Genomic DNA, 14,637 nt, shown 5'->3' on the forward strand with positions numbered 1-14,637 from the left:
GAGTAATGGTAATTAAAGGTGGCTCCACACTCTCTAAAGCCCGTAAGCTGGGCACATCCCACTGGATATAGTTTAAGGTCATATCCAGGATCATATATATTAATAAATATAACTAAAAATATATAACATTAATATATATAACTATAAAAAATATATATTAATATATATAAATATATATATATATATATATACATATATATATAAATATATATATATAAATATATATATAAATACATATATATAAATATATAAATATATATATATAAATATATATATATAAATATACATATATAAATATATATATATAAATATATATATATAAATATATAAATATAAATATATAAATATATATATATATATATATATAAATATATATATAAATATATATATATATAAATATATATATAAATATATATATATATAAATATATATATAAATATATATATATAAATATATATATAAATATATATATATAAATATATATATAAGTATATATATACATAAATATATATGTAAATATATATATATGCATATAAATATATATATATATATATGAATATAAATATATATATATATGCATATAAATATATATATATGCATATAAATATATATATACATATAAAAATATATATGTATATAAATATATATATGTATATAAATATATATATGTATATAAATGTATATATATACATATATATATATGTATATAAAAATATATGTATATATATAAATATATATAAATATGTATATAAATATATATGTATATATATAAATATATATATGTATATATATAGATATATGTATATATATATGTATATAAATACATATATATGTATATAAATACATATATATGTATATATATATATGTATATAAATACATATATATGTATATAAATACATATATATGTATATAAATATATATATATGTATATAAATATATATATATGTATATAAATATATATGTATATAAATATATATGTATATATATGTATATAAATCTATATGTATATAAATCTATATGTATATAAATATATATATATGTATATAAATATATATATATATGTATATAAATATATATGTATATATATGTATACAAATATATATATATATATAAATATATATATATGTATATAAATATATATGTTATTAAATATATACATATATGTATATAAATATATATATACATATAAATATATATATATGTATATAAATATATATATATATATGCATATAAATATATATATGTATATAAATATATATATATATATGTATATAAATATATATGTATATAAATATATATGTATACATATAAATATATATATATATGTATATAAATATATATATATATGCATATAAATATATATATATGTATATAAATATATATATATATGTATATAAATATATATGTATATAAATATATATGTATACATATAAATATATATATATGTATATAAATATATATGTATACATATAAATATATATATGCATATAAATATATATGTATATATATAAATATATATATATATGTATATAAATATATATATGTATATAAATATATATATATATGTATATAAATATATATATATGTATATAAATATATATATGTATATAAATATATATATGTATATAAATATATATATATGTATATAAATATATATATATGTATATAAATATATATGTATATGTATATAAATATGTATACATGTATATAAATATATATATATATATAAATATATATATATATAAATATATATACATGTAAATATATATATATATATATAAATATACACATATATATAAATATATATATACATATAAATATATACATATATTTATATATATATATATGTATATTTATATATACATATAAATATATATATATACATAAATATACACATATATATATAAATATATATATACATAAATATACACATATATATAAATATATATATACATAAATATACACATATATATATAAATATATATGTACATATAAATATATATATATAAATATACACATATATATATATAAATATATATATATATACATATAAATATATATAAATATACACACACATATATATAAATATATATATATAATTACATATATAAATATACATATACATATGTATATATATATAAATATATATGTATTAATATGTATGTTAATATGTATATATATAAATATATATATATAGGTATTTATATAAATGTATATATAGTATATAGGTTGAGAATTGTTCTCATACACATTTCTACTCATATATATATATATATATATATATATATATATATATATATATATATATATAGGTTGCTAATGAAAAATAAGTTTGTGAAATTGTAAAGCTCTACTCGTTAATATTGTACTTATTAATGTATGTACTTAATAGCAATATATATATATATATATATATATATATATATATATATATATATATATATATATATGCATATGCACTGAAGAATCCCGAAAGGATGAAACCCTAGTGTCTGTAGGTATTTAATTATTATAGTAAAAAAAAAAAAAAATAATTATATATATATATATATATATATATATATATATATATATATGGGAAAATTCAGCAGTTTTATATTCTCAACTCAATCATTTTCTGGATTTGGTATCAGTTTACTATATATGATGAAACATATGCGTTAATTTAAAAAAAAAAAATATTCTGTATAAGGTAGCATCCAAAATTATATAAAACTGCGTCTAAAGTATATTGCATTATAAGAGAAATATCACTTTACAAACATGTTTTTATTAAAAATGTTCAGAACTGTCAAGTCAGTGTACATTTTCGTGAATCGCGAACTTCTATCTATGCCTTTGAACGACTTGGTCCTCTTGGCAGTGTATTGATGAGGTAACTAGATAAACGTTCTGCTGCACCAGTGACCACCTAGAGTGACTTTACCTGTTTAACACCATTAGCATAATCCCATTTAAATTGGAAGATTCACTTCCAAATTAAACATAGCTTATTATTGACACACAAACAAAATGAAAAAATACTCGCATACAAGTACATATGCATGGAATACCTCCACACATGAATCAGAACCGACACATTAAAACACATTAAAATACACACGCACTTTCGACAGCACACACAGATACAAAATTCCCCCACATTCATCATATACTAATATTACCATACTACAAGACCAAGACCAAGACAAGATATACCTAGAATCACAATGTAGTATCTGTCTGATACTACATCTACCCCTTCTATCCTTGGTCAGTTGAAGAGACATCCTTTATGACTGGGACCATTCTTATTCTTATTCTTGTGCCTATCCAGAGTATCCCCGTTTTTTGGGAAACACGATTTTCACCAAACTAAAAAACTAATCCTGTGTCTAACCTTACCCATGTTGGGAGACAGATAAATAGGGACACTAAGAAATAACCTATGTTTATTTATAAATATCATCCCTGTAATAAGTAATTATGAATATCCCAACAGACTAAGACTAAAACGAAAATCACAAAAGAAAGAAATTAAAATCCAAAAATCAAATTTAGATGACAACCCACTATCAAAAAACGAATTCTATACAAACCCACTTAAAATATAAGATAGAACACAAAAGCCAATACAAGGAAAGATACACACACACACACACACACACACACACACACACACACACACACACACACACACACACACACACGCATTCACACACCCTCTTCCACAGACAGACACACTCACACGGAAACACTTATATGACCAGACATTAATGCACAAGTAAGAAGAAAAATTAAATAAAGTAAAAAGCAAAAAGCAAAAATATTCAATGGTCATTTACTGACCACAATAAATAAGGGAAAGGGGGAGAATTCACTTATAAATTCATTCACAAGAGCCAGGTACGTCCAAGAATGGAGTACTCTTGTCACATTTGGGCAGGAGCTGCTAGAAAGGACTTATCCTGCCTTGATAGAGTTCAAAATAGACTTCATAGCCTCGTAGGGGATGTACTTTTCTCTTCCCTGCAACCTCTTTCTCACAGAAGAGATGTTGCGAGTTTGTCTCTGCTTTATCTTATTTTCAGGGCCAGTGCTCGGCTGAGCTCCAATCTATAGTCCCTCATCGCCAAACTTTCACAAAAAACACTCGTCTAGCAGAAAACACTATCACTAATTTTCTCCACTCTTTATCTGTGCTTAAACCTAAACGTAGATTCCATGATCAAAGCTCCTTTCTTAGAACTGCACGCCTATAGAATTGTCTTCCGTTTTCCTGCTTTCCAGCTGACTACAATATGGTTGTCTTCAAGTCTAACGTAAACTAATTTTTGATAAGCGGTTTCATATAAGTTAACAAATTTACCGAATTTCCATTACTAATGATTTCCATATTGTCCAATTTCTATTGTACACTCTTTAACACGTATCCCCGAGTGGTCTCTTGGACTTGATGAGTGGTGATGCCTATGTAAAAAAAAAATTCATTTAGAAACATTTAATAATATTCTCACCCCTTGAAATGGTCAGAAAAGGCGCTATTCTAGATTTTTTTGAATAATTTACAAACTTTCTGAAGAGGACGCTTAAAAAACATGAACGTCTGAAACGGGTTAAAACTATCACAAAAAATTATTTCAATGATCCAAATAATTAAAAGATATACAAATAAAAATATTAAATGAAAAAATACATCAATTTACAGAACAGAAATTTATTGTTTGAATAAAGAATACAGTTCATATTTTTTCCTTAACCCATGGATTTTCGATGCAGGCTCATCTCCTCAGAGGAAAAGTCATTAGCAAATATTAGATCAAATTCGAAATAATATCTTTATTTAACACATACAAAGAAAGTATATTTAAAATTAATTACATCTTTTTAGTGACATAGATAAAGAAAATAGATGAAATAAAAGTAGATACAATGAAATGATATGAATTTATGGTATCCGGGTGTTGTGATAATCCTTGTATAGAGTTGTATATTGTGATCAGAGTCCGAATTTATTGAATAAATCCACATTGCAGATAGACTCCAATTTTTTATAAGGTACGTTTTATCTTTTGTGATGATCCTTTTCGTGTATAAATTCCGGGGTATAATCTTCCTCATATTTGTGTATAGTCCCTGTATGAAGTGTCCGCTAGAAGCTATGTTTTGAATTTGTATTTCTTATGTAGATTAGAATTATATGTTGAAGACCTCCGTAATATTTTTGTTATAAGCTTAGGAAAATTTTCCAAATTAGGTATTTTAAGGGTTGACTTGAAACATGGATACAATAAGTTAAAGTCTAAAATAGAAAGCTAAGTCTATAAAATATATCATATCTGTTTCACTTAGGACTTTTTTTCTTGTGCCTCTAGTTAACGTTATGTGAGGAGAAAACATTTTTTTTCATATGAGAAATTTGAAATTTGTGTCTGTATCAAGTGCTCTATCAGAAGGGAAAGGGGTTGAGGCGTATAAAGAGAAGAGAAGAGAAAAAGGGGTACGGGAGCTGTCCGGGAAATAAAGGTTCAGTGGGGGAAGATGTGGCTGGTTACCTTTAATGCATCTAAAACCAAACTCCTATCCTTACATCATCAACGCTCTGATCCCCATCTGGCATCAATTGGGATGGATGGCTCTCGTCTGAGAGAGGCCCCGTGTTTTGACAAGCTTCTGGGTTTGACCTTTACTCCTGATCTGAAATCGAACACGTACATCAAGTCTGTTGCCAAGGTCGCTGGAAAGATGGTGGGATCCTTCTACCGCTCCAGAAGATATCTCACTACTGATGCAATTCTCTATCTATATAAAAGCTACGTACGTCCAAGGATTGAATACTGCTGCCATATCTGGACAGGAGCTGCTAAAAACAGCCTATCCTGCCTTGACAGAGTACAAAATAGACTTCGTGGCTTAGTGGGGGATGCCCTTTTCTCTACCCTGCAACCTCTCTCCCACAGAAGAGACGTTGCAAGCCTATCCTTGTTTTATCGTTATTTCCATGGCAGGTGCTCGTCTGAACTCCAATCCCTGGTCCCCCCTCGCCAATCTTTCACGAAAAACACCCGTCTAGCCGAATCCACTGTGAAAAATTTCCCCCACTCTTTATCTGTGCGTAAATCAAAACGTGGATTCCATGAACAAAGCTTCTTTCTTAGAACTGCACGCCTGTGGAACTCTGTTCCGTCTGCCTGCTTCCCACCGGACTACAACTTGGATGTCTTCAAGTCAAACGTTAACAAATTCCTAATGAACCGCCCCCTTAAGTAAACACTTCATCAAATCTCCACACTAACGTAATGTACTTGCAATAACCCTTATCCCTGAGTGGCTTCCGGGCCTTGATACATGGAAAGTCAAAGTCAAAATAATAAATTTATCAGAAGTCCTGTAGCAGGAGGATTTGCAGAAAAAGGATATGAAAGTTTTTTTTAGATCCAGCTTGCTTGGTAAAATCCATGTTATGCGTTCTTTACATCCGTTTACATCCGTTTGGACCTTATTACAATCTCACGTTTCCATAACAACTGATTGTTAAATAAAAACTATTCTGAAGTATATATATATATATATATATATATATATATATATATATATATATATATATATATATATATATATATATATATACGTTTTATTTTTTATTACCGTATCTTTCTGTTAAGTTACATTATTGTTTCAGCTACCCGGCTGTTTTTTTTTTTGGCCGTCTGTAGCTTCCTCAGACTTTTACAGAAATGTTCGTTATGATGGGATGAGAGAGTGAATGATGTCAGGGGAGGGGTGCGAGAAGAGCGGAAAAAAGAGGAAAAGAACAAGGGGGAAAAGAATATATATATATATATATATATATATATATATATATATATATATATATATATATATATAAAATCCTAAATAAATAATCTTAAATGATTAAGCTCCAAGTGAAATAGTGAGAAAGAAGGTGAATTATGAGTTATATAGTATGGGTCCAAAACATAAGGGTACTCCTAGGTCTCTAGTGTTAGTAATTATAGTTTCAACTGCTTAGGGTAAAATTGTTTAAGGGTGATTGGTAGTGTGGATATAAGAAGTATTTTCAACTTGATTTTTGGAGGATTGTTTTACGTATTTTCATTCTATTTTTAGTGCTGCTACTATGGGACTTATTAGACTCCATCGATTACCGTTAGAGGTTTGTATTAAGGGGTTATTAATGGGTTTGTTTTTTATTACATTTTCACCCCAAACAAGACACATTGCCACTTTGGTGTAGGGGGCTACTATCAGGGACATAGGCATCAGAGGTACTGTTTAGGGAGTTGGGAAGCAAGATGTCGTTTCACGTTGCACTTGAACTTCTGCATTTTCAGTACAGTTGGGGAAGCAGGGACCCGGCAGGGAATTTCAAAGTCTAGCTATCCTGGGGAAGAAACTACTGGAGTAAAAGGCTCTCAGATCTAGGGATCTCTACTGTGAAGGGGTGGGATTTAGCTGATTGTCGGGTTTGTCAGGAGTATTTACGTTGAGGAGGCACAAGTGCTTGCAGTTCGTCAGAGCATTCACCGTTAAAGTACTTGTAGAAAAGGCAGAGGGATGCAACATTTCGTCAATGGGACAGAGGCTGAAGTTTAGATGACAGTCCAGGACCTATCAGATTGGCGACTCTCTTTGAACCTTGTCTAGGAGTGAGAGACTAGTAGCAGATGCACCAGCCCAAATATGACAACAATACTCCATACATGGGCGAATGGTGGCCTTATAGAGGTATAGGATGGGGATTTTGTGGGCGTTAGGAGACCGTGGGAAGGAGGATAAGGTAAGTTTACAAGGAAGGTGATTAAGGAGCACATTGAAACATTCTGAGATAGGAACGTATAATTAAGAGAAGGGCCTTAATCATGTTAGGCGTGGATGTATATTAGCGTTTGAATAATCTTAAATAATGTTTACTAAAAGTAGGATTCTATAGCCACGATGTGACATGTGACATGTAAGGACGTACTTTGTTTGATATGAATATGACATTTAAAAACGAGAGAGGTTGTCGATTAATCTGCTTGGGCTGTTTATAAAGCATATCATAATGGATTGTAATAAATAAAAAGGAAAAGAAATAGGGTGAGGTTAGTTTGTTGCGTATAACGTGATGTGTAGAAGATATTATTTTTTTATTGCCTAAAGCTGAATACTCTATGTTATTTAAAAATGGCCGTATTTTAATGTTTTCTTATGTTTGCAATTTGATACCAATTCATTTCTGGCATTTATTGTTGATTATTGATTTATTGTTGATTATTTTAACCGCTTCAGAGGTAGGTTACATAAATTTCATCCTGGTGCGTATGATTTTGCTTTTTTTTTTTTTTTATCATATTTCATTTAATTTAATAAGGAATCTTTTTAAGCGTTAAGGTTTTAATTAATTTAGTTAAAGAATTGCCTTTTTTATTCCGTGTATTTTCGCTTTGAAAGAAATGTAAATGGTTTGAGATTCTTAGTTTTATTAATGTAGAAGTTGCACCTATATAAGTTAGGGTTTTAGTTTCATTATTTAAGTGCGTATTTAGGTTATTATTTGGATTGGTATTTAAGTTTGTAAAGTAGGGGGGCTATGGATTGAGTGATTTACAGGAGAAGAGTCAGATGAAAATTGGAAAGTTTGTTGGGAATTTTTATGGGGGTTATTACAGGGATTGTTTTTGGGTTGTTGTTATGTAATGTATCCGTAGTATTTGGTAAATGTGAATTATTAAGGTCGGGGTCATTGGTTATTATGTTTTAAGGGTATCTTGCATGCATGGGGGATTGTGTAACCTCGCAAGAGTATATAACCTCTTTATGTATGCAGTCGTTATTTAGCGGACAGTGCACTTTATTTTGTCAGTTACATTTATTTCCATATTCTTGCTATTCTTCTCATTAGAGGACATGACGAAGAATAGCAAGAATACGAAAGCATTCTTGGAAACTCCGCGGAATAAGGACTTTGTAAATTGTTTTTTGGAGTATTCAGTCGAACAATGAATTTCGATAGTAAAGTTCAACTATAATATATATATATATATATATATATATATATATATATATATATATATTAACATATAAATCTCCCTTTCAAATATTTTTATAACATCCTGTTTACTCATGTAGCGCACAAGCTATTACCACACACACACACACACACACACACACACACACACACACACACACACACACACACACACACACAATGGATCTGAGTATACTTTAAAAGTTCTTTTAAAAAGTGCTTCCTTTTAGATTTATTAGCAGTTGTGTTTACACCAAAAAGCACACATATAATATTTTTCAGTGTAAAACAAACTCCATTAAGATGTCGTCTGATTGTACTTGTAGATAAATTCATTGCGAATTCTTGATTCCGCTAGTTCCCTCATTTTTCAGATAAATATTTCAAGGTAACTTTACAGTTATTCTTTGACTAATTTAATTATAATTTGATTTTTAAATTATCAATCACATTACTAAATATTAAATTAGCTCAAGGATATTTACCTATCGAGCTTATTATATATATCTAAATTACAACGAGCACTTTTTCCGTCCTGTATTTTAATTAAATTAGTAATTTTACTATTACATTAAAATACACTCAGCTCTTTAGACTATTGTTCTAATCTCCTCTAAATTATATATATATATATATATATATATATATATATATATATTAGCAAAATCCCGTCGTTGACTGGGTTCAAAAACAGCCTACAGAAAATGGACTCTGATTTATGAAAGTATGATAGGTTATGAAAAGGAAGGGTTGTAAAGAGATAGCTTCGAATTTGAGGTTATCAAAGCTAAAGCAAAATATGATGAAAGTAAAAATAAAATCGATAAACCCCATAATTTATTATACCATACCTGTTCACACTGAAACACTTATCACAATATTCTGTAGATCTATATTAAAGAACCTTATTAAACTTTGTGACATATTTCCATTCTATGGAGGTCAGGCGCGAACGAACACCCCATAATTTTATTATACCATATTTCTTCAAACTGAAACATAATAATCAAAATATACTTACGCAGATAGATATGAAAAGTCTTTATTAAAGTTTGTGCCTATTTCAATTCTATGGAGACCAGGCGCGAACGCAGACCCCACAATTGTATTATACCATCCCTATTTAAGTTAAAACATACTTATCAAAGTATTCTTATGTACATCTATATCAAAAACACTTGTAAACGTTTTTTTTTAATTTAATTTTTTTTTATTTCCATACTTTGTGGACCAGGCGCGAACGCAGACCCCAGAATTTTAATGAACCACCGTTCTGCCAGATCGAACATACCCATTCCCGTGTCTCGATACATCTTCTATCATTATATGTAATCAGTTTTTTAAAATAGTCAACCATATAGGAGCCCTTTCTATGACCACACACACACACACACACAGACATTCAGCTTTATATTATATATATATACATATATATGCACACACACACACACACACACACACACACACACACACACACACACACACACACATATATATATGTTAAGTATTGCCCTAACTCATTGACAAAGGATTAAATCCCTTACATACATTATATTGAATTTTATTTTCAAGGTAATATATATATACGCATAAATTCATACTTTCGTATATTAATTTTATTGGAGTAAATGAAGTAGTTATATATATATATATAAATATATATATATATATATATATATATATATTATATAATTTATAGATACTACAGTTATCCACGGATATGTGTTTTCCTGATTCATCGGTTCATCAAACTTACTGTCGATGGCAGGATTCGTGTTTCACACATAAATTTCTTAGCTTAAGTTTAAAGCGGTCAAACACAGTCTATATGGTGGGAGTTTCGAATGCTTTTATAGTCAGTCACGATCACGAGCCAAAGTAATAGCGAAACACGGGTGCATGAATAACTATATATGTAGTATATTTTTCATTTGTACAGGCATTTTGGCTATACAGCTAAATAGATATTTCGCCTACGGCCTTATTTAAGACATCGCCTTATAAGACCACAACTGAAAGAGAAGACTGAAAAAGAGGAATTTTGCTGATTGATATATATATATATATATATATATATATATATATATATATATATATATATATATATATATATATATATATATATATACAGGGCGTTTCAAAAGTCTTGGGAACATTACAACTATAATAAATAGTTTATGTTCCCAAGACTTTTGAAACACCCTGTATATATATAAAGGGAGAAAGGGATATTCAGAGACAATAAAGGGAAAATACAGTCTGATGAGTTCTTAAGGTAATGCGGAACAGATAATATATGCATATAGACATATGTTTATTGATATTAAAAATTATTTATTTGAAATGGTGTTGCTTTTAAAGATCCCACGAAAGTAAAAATAAATTAGACACAAGGTTGTTTTTAATATTGGGCGAAAAGCATTGCCCCCCCCCCAAAAAAAAAGGGGGCAGTTTGGTAGTATCCAAATAATTAGCAATTGTCTCAGTATGAAGGGTTTTCACTACATTAACCAAGGACCATCACAGACGAGATACTACCTGGCTTGAAGGCTAGGGGGTTGCGTTGCAATCGTTTCGCTTTATTTATACGAAAAAGACAAACAAGCGCTGGAGACGATGGGAATTTTGTTTAACTCGATCCCCCCCCCAAAAAAAAATTGCGAATGCGAGGTATTACGATTTGGGAAGTATGCAAAACTTCTCGTGGAATCTAACCGACGCGAGAAAACCGATGCAAAACCTGGACATACACAAACGCTCGTGCCCATTTTGCCCCTCTCTCTCTCTCTCTCTCTCTCTCTCTCTCTCTCTCTCTCTCTCACACACACACACACACACACACACACACACACACACACACACATATTTGTTGTCGTGTATTTTACATAATGTCCTCGCCAAACGAAAAAAAAATATATTTTACACCGTAGAAAAATACTTATGCAAGGGAGCATGTCTACCAAATTGCATGTTTCTAGGTCTAATACCATAAGACTAGTTAGCGGACATGCACATAAAACGACACAGATGCTTGAATAATGGATGACGCAAAGTAAAGCTTGGGTTTCTACTTGTTTTAGATAAGATAAATGAACAGTACATGACATCGTTATGAATATTGTTATAGTTAGGATAAGTCAATGCCTACTTTGCTCCTTATAAATAAGATCAAAAGTTAATGGGTTGGTTATGGTATTGGATATTTTATAGGTCGAGCATTTCGAGTTTGTATTACAATCTACAAAGATTTGAAAAAAGTGCAAAAACAAAAAGAAAACCTAAAAAACTAATACAACAAATACGAAAGGCAATACAAGTTACTCTTTTACCTACGTAGATAAGGTTTTAGTGTTTTTATTTACTTTAAAATGTTTAATCGGTTAGAAAAACAAGCAATGCCAAGCATTACACAGCACAAGAAAAATGGCCGACGAAACATGAAATTTCGACGATGACTTAAACATAAGAATAAAACAAAATGCCACGGTAACATCTATTGGATCAGTTTCTAACAATCAAGACTTCGACCATTTTTCTTGTGCTCGTGTAACTGCTTGTTTTTCGAACCAAAATAAACCTTTAAAAGTTAGTAAAAAACTAAAACCTTATCCAGCTACGTATGGTTACATTTAGTTGCCGGAGTATCTTTCCGTGTTGTCCTCTACGAGGTGTTATTGCTTTTTTTTATCCACGAATCTTTGCTTGCTTGATCAACAAATGGAGAATATATCAGCATTTTCGAGATGAGTTTTGATAATTTGTATAATTTGGATAATTTGTGTAATTTGTATAATTTGGATAATTTGGATAATTTGGACTATTGTTCTTATGTTATTTTCAAATTTCAATTTAGACGAAGCAATCTCCAACATTTTTAAAGAATCCGTAGCGTAACTGATAGTTAACTAATACGAGGGGCCTTAGCTAACTTCCCTGACATTTTTGTATAGGCATTTAAAATTGTCGTAGACTCTTGAAAATTCAGTATGTTATTGTTATACATCTTATGAGATAAGTGACCAATTTTTATGATTTCAGGTTCAAAGGAACACTTACAGCAGGATTCGGAATGCATCCTACTCAAGCCGGATTGTCACAGCTGGTGTTTAAAAAATGCAATCTTGACGTGAGGACACTTTAGAATAATGATATGACATAAAATTCTGTTTTAAACTTTAGAAAAAAATGCCACATAGACATTTTTAATGGTTTCAGGTTCAAATGGACAGCCACAGCAGGAATTGGAATACATCCTACTAAAGCCTGATAGTCACAGCTGATGAATTTTAAAAAAAGTCCACTCTGCACTTTAAAATAATGATATGCAATAAAATTCTGTTTTAAATATAAAATGCCACTGAAACGTATGAGATGCTTCAGACTGCTTTTGGGCCACCTTGCATGAATCGAGCACCAGTTTGTAAGTGGCATAAGAGATTCAAGGAAGGCAGTGAGTCTGCGATGGATGATAAAATGTATGGGAGGAGTAAGGAAGTCAGAACATCAGAGTTGATTGGACAAATAAAGAATTTCATGGATAAGGACCGTCGTGTGTCTATAGAGAGAATAAGTGCATAGTTTGATGTTCATACAATTATTCGCGAGGAACTGAAGATACGGAAGATTTGCACGAAGTTTGTCTGAAGGGTGCCCAGAGAAGATCAGAAAGAAAGGCATTGTCATAGACATCAAGACAGTTACTCACCCTCCCTGTAGCCCAAACTTTGCTTCCTTGCTGTGACTTTCGGTTATTTCTTAATCTCAACGAAAATCTTAGAGGCTATCGTTAGGAGACAATTGAGAAGAGACTTTAATATGGGTCATTGACACGCTTACGCAAGAGGATTTCCATGGAGTCTTCAAGAAGTTGTTAGAACAGTACAACAAGTGCATTGCAGCCGGGGGAGATTACTTCGAAGATGACTAGAGTTTCATATGTGTACTATTAATAAAAATACCCACACGAAAAAAGTCTGGAAACTTATTGAAGTAATTTCATAAATAACTATTAAGTAATTATTTATTCTAAGTAACAGACTTCTCGTTCGATTTTTAACATATTATTAAGACTTCGACCATTTTTTTTACTTGTGCTTGTATAACGCACAACGCAACTTGTTTTCTAAACCGAAATAAACCTTTAAACGTGATTAAAAACACTAAAAGCTTATCCAACTAGGTTTGATAATATTTATTTTCCGAAGTATTTTTCCGTGTTGTCCTCTACGAGTCGTTCAATCTTCAATACAAGCGATACTAAGAATACAATTAAAAATACTTAAGACTTCTACCCAGTCATAGCTGGCGGAACAAGGAAAAGCTACATCCGGGGTTTAAATAAAGCTGTCCGTTTTAAATTCCGTAGACATTTCTGAATTCCTGAAGAAGGTTGGAGGTTGTATCAACCGAAATGTTGTAAGAATGACATTAGTTATGTGCGAAATGAATTGCAGATCCCCAAAATGTACAAACATTTTGACAAAAATTCACCAAGAATCAGGAAATTAACTAATTGTAATGAAATTTTCAGTATTTGTTAATTAACGATCACGAAATATAATGGCCGCATTGTTGTTTCTTTTAAATCTTTATGCAAAAGTATTATTTTGAGTAAACACAATCA

General features: G+C 29.8%; 1 protein-coding gene across 3 annotated transcripts in view; it reads right to left on the minus strand.

Moving 5' to 3' along the window:
• LOC145278009 (inositol 1,4,5-trisphosphate-gated calcium channel ITPR3-like) overlaps positions 1-14,637 on the minus strand; it is a 704,464-nt gene that overhangs the window by 599,393 nt on the left and 90,434 nt on the right. The window lies entirely within an intron of this gene.

This window comes from Euprymna scolopes, chromosome 6 (genome assembly GCF_053919585.1).
Source record: "Euprymna scolopes isolate OS-2025 chromosome 6, ASM5391958v1, whole genome shotgun sequence".
Lineage (NCBI taxonomy): Eukaryota > Metazoa > Mollusca > Cephalopoda > Sepiida > Sepiolidae > Euprymna > Euprymna scolopes.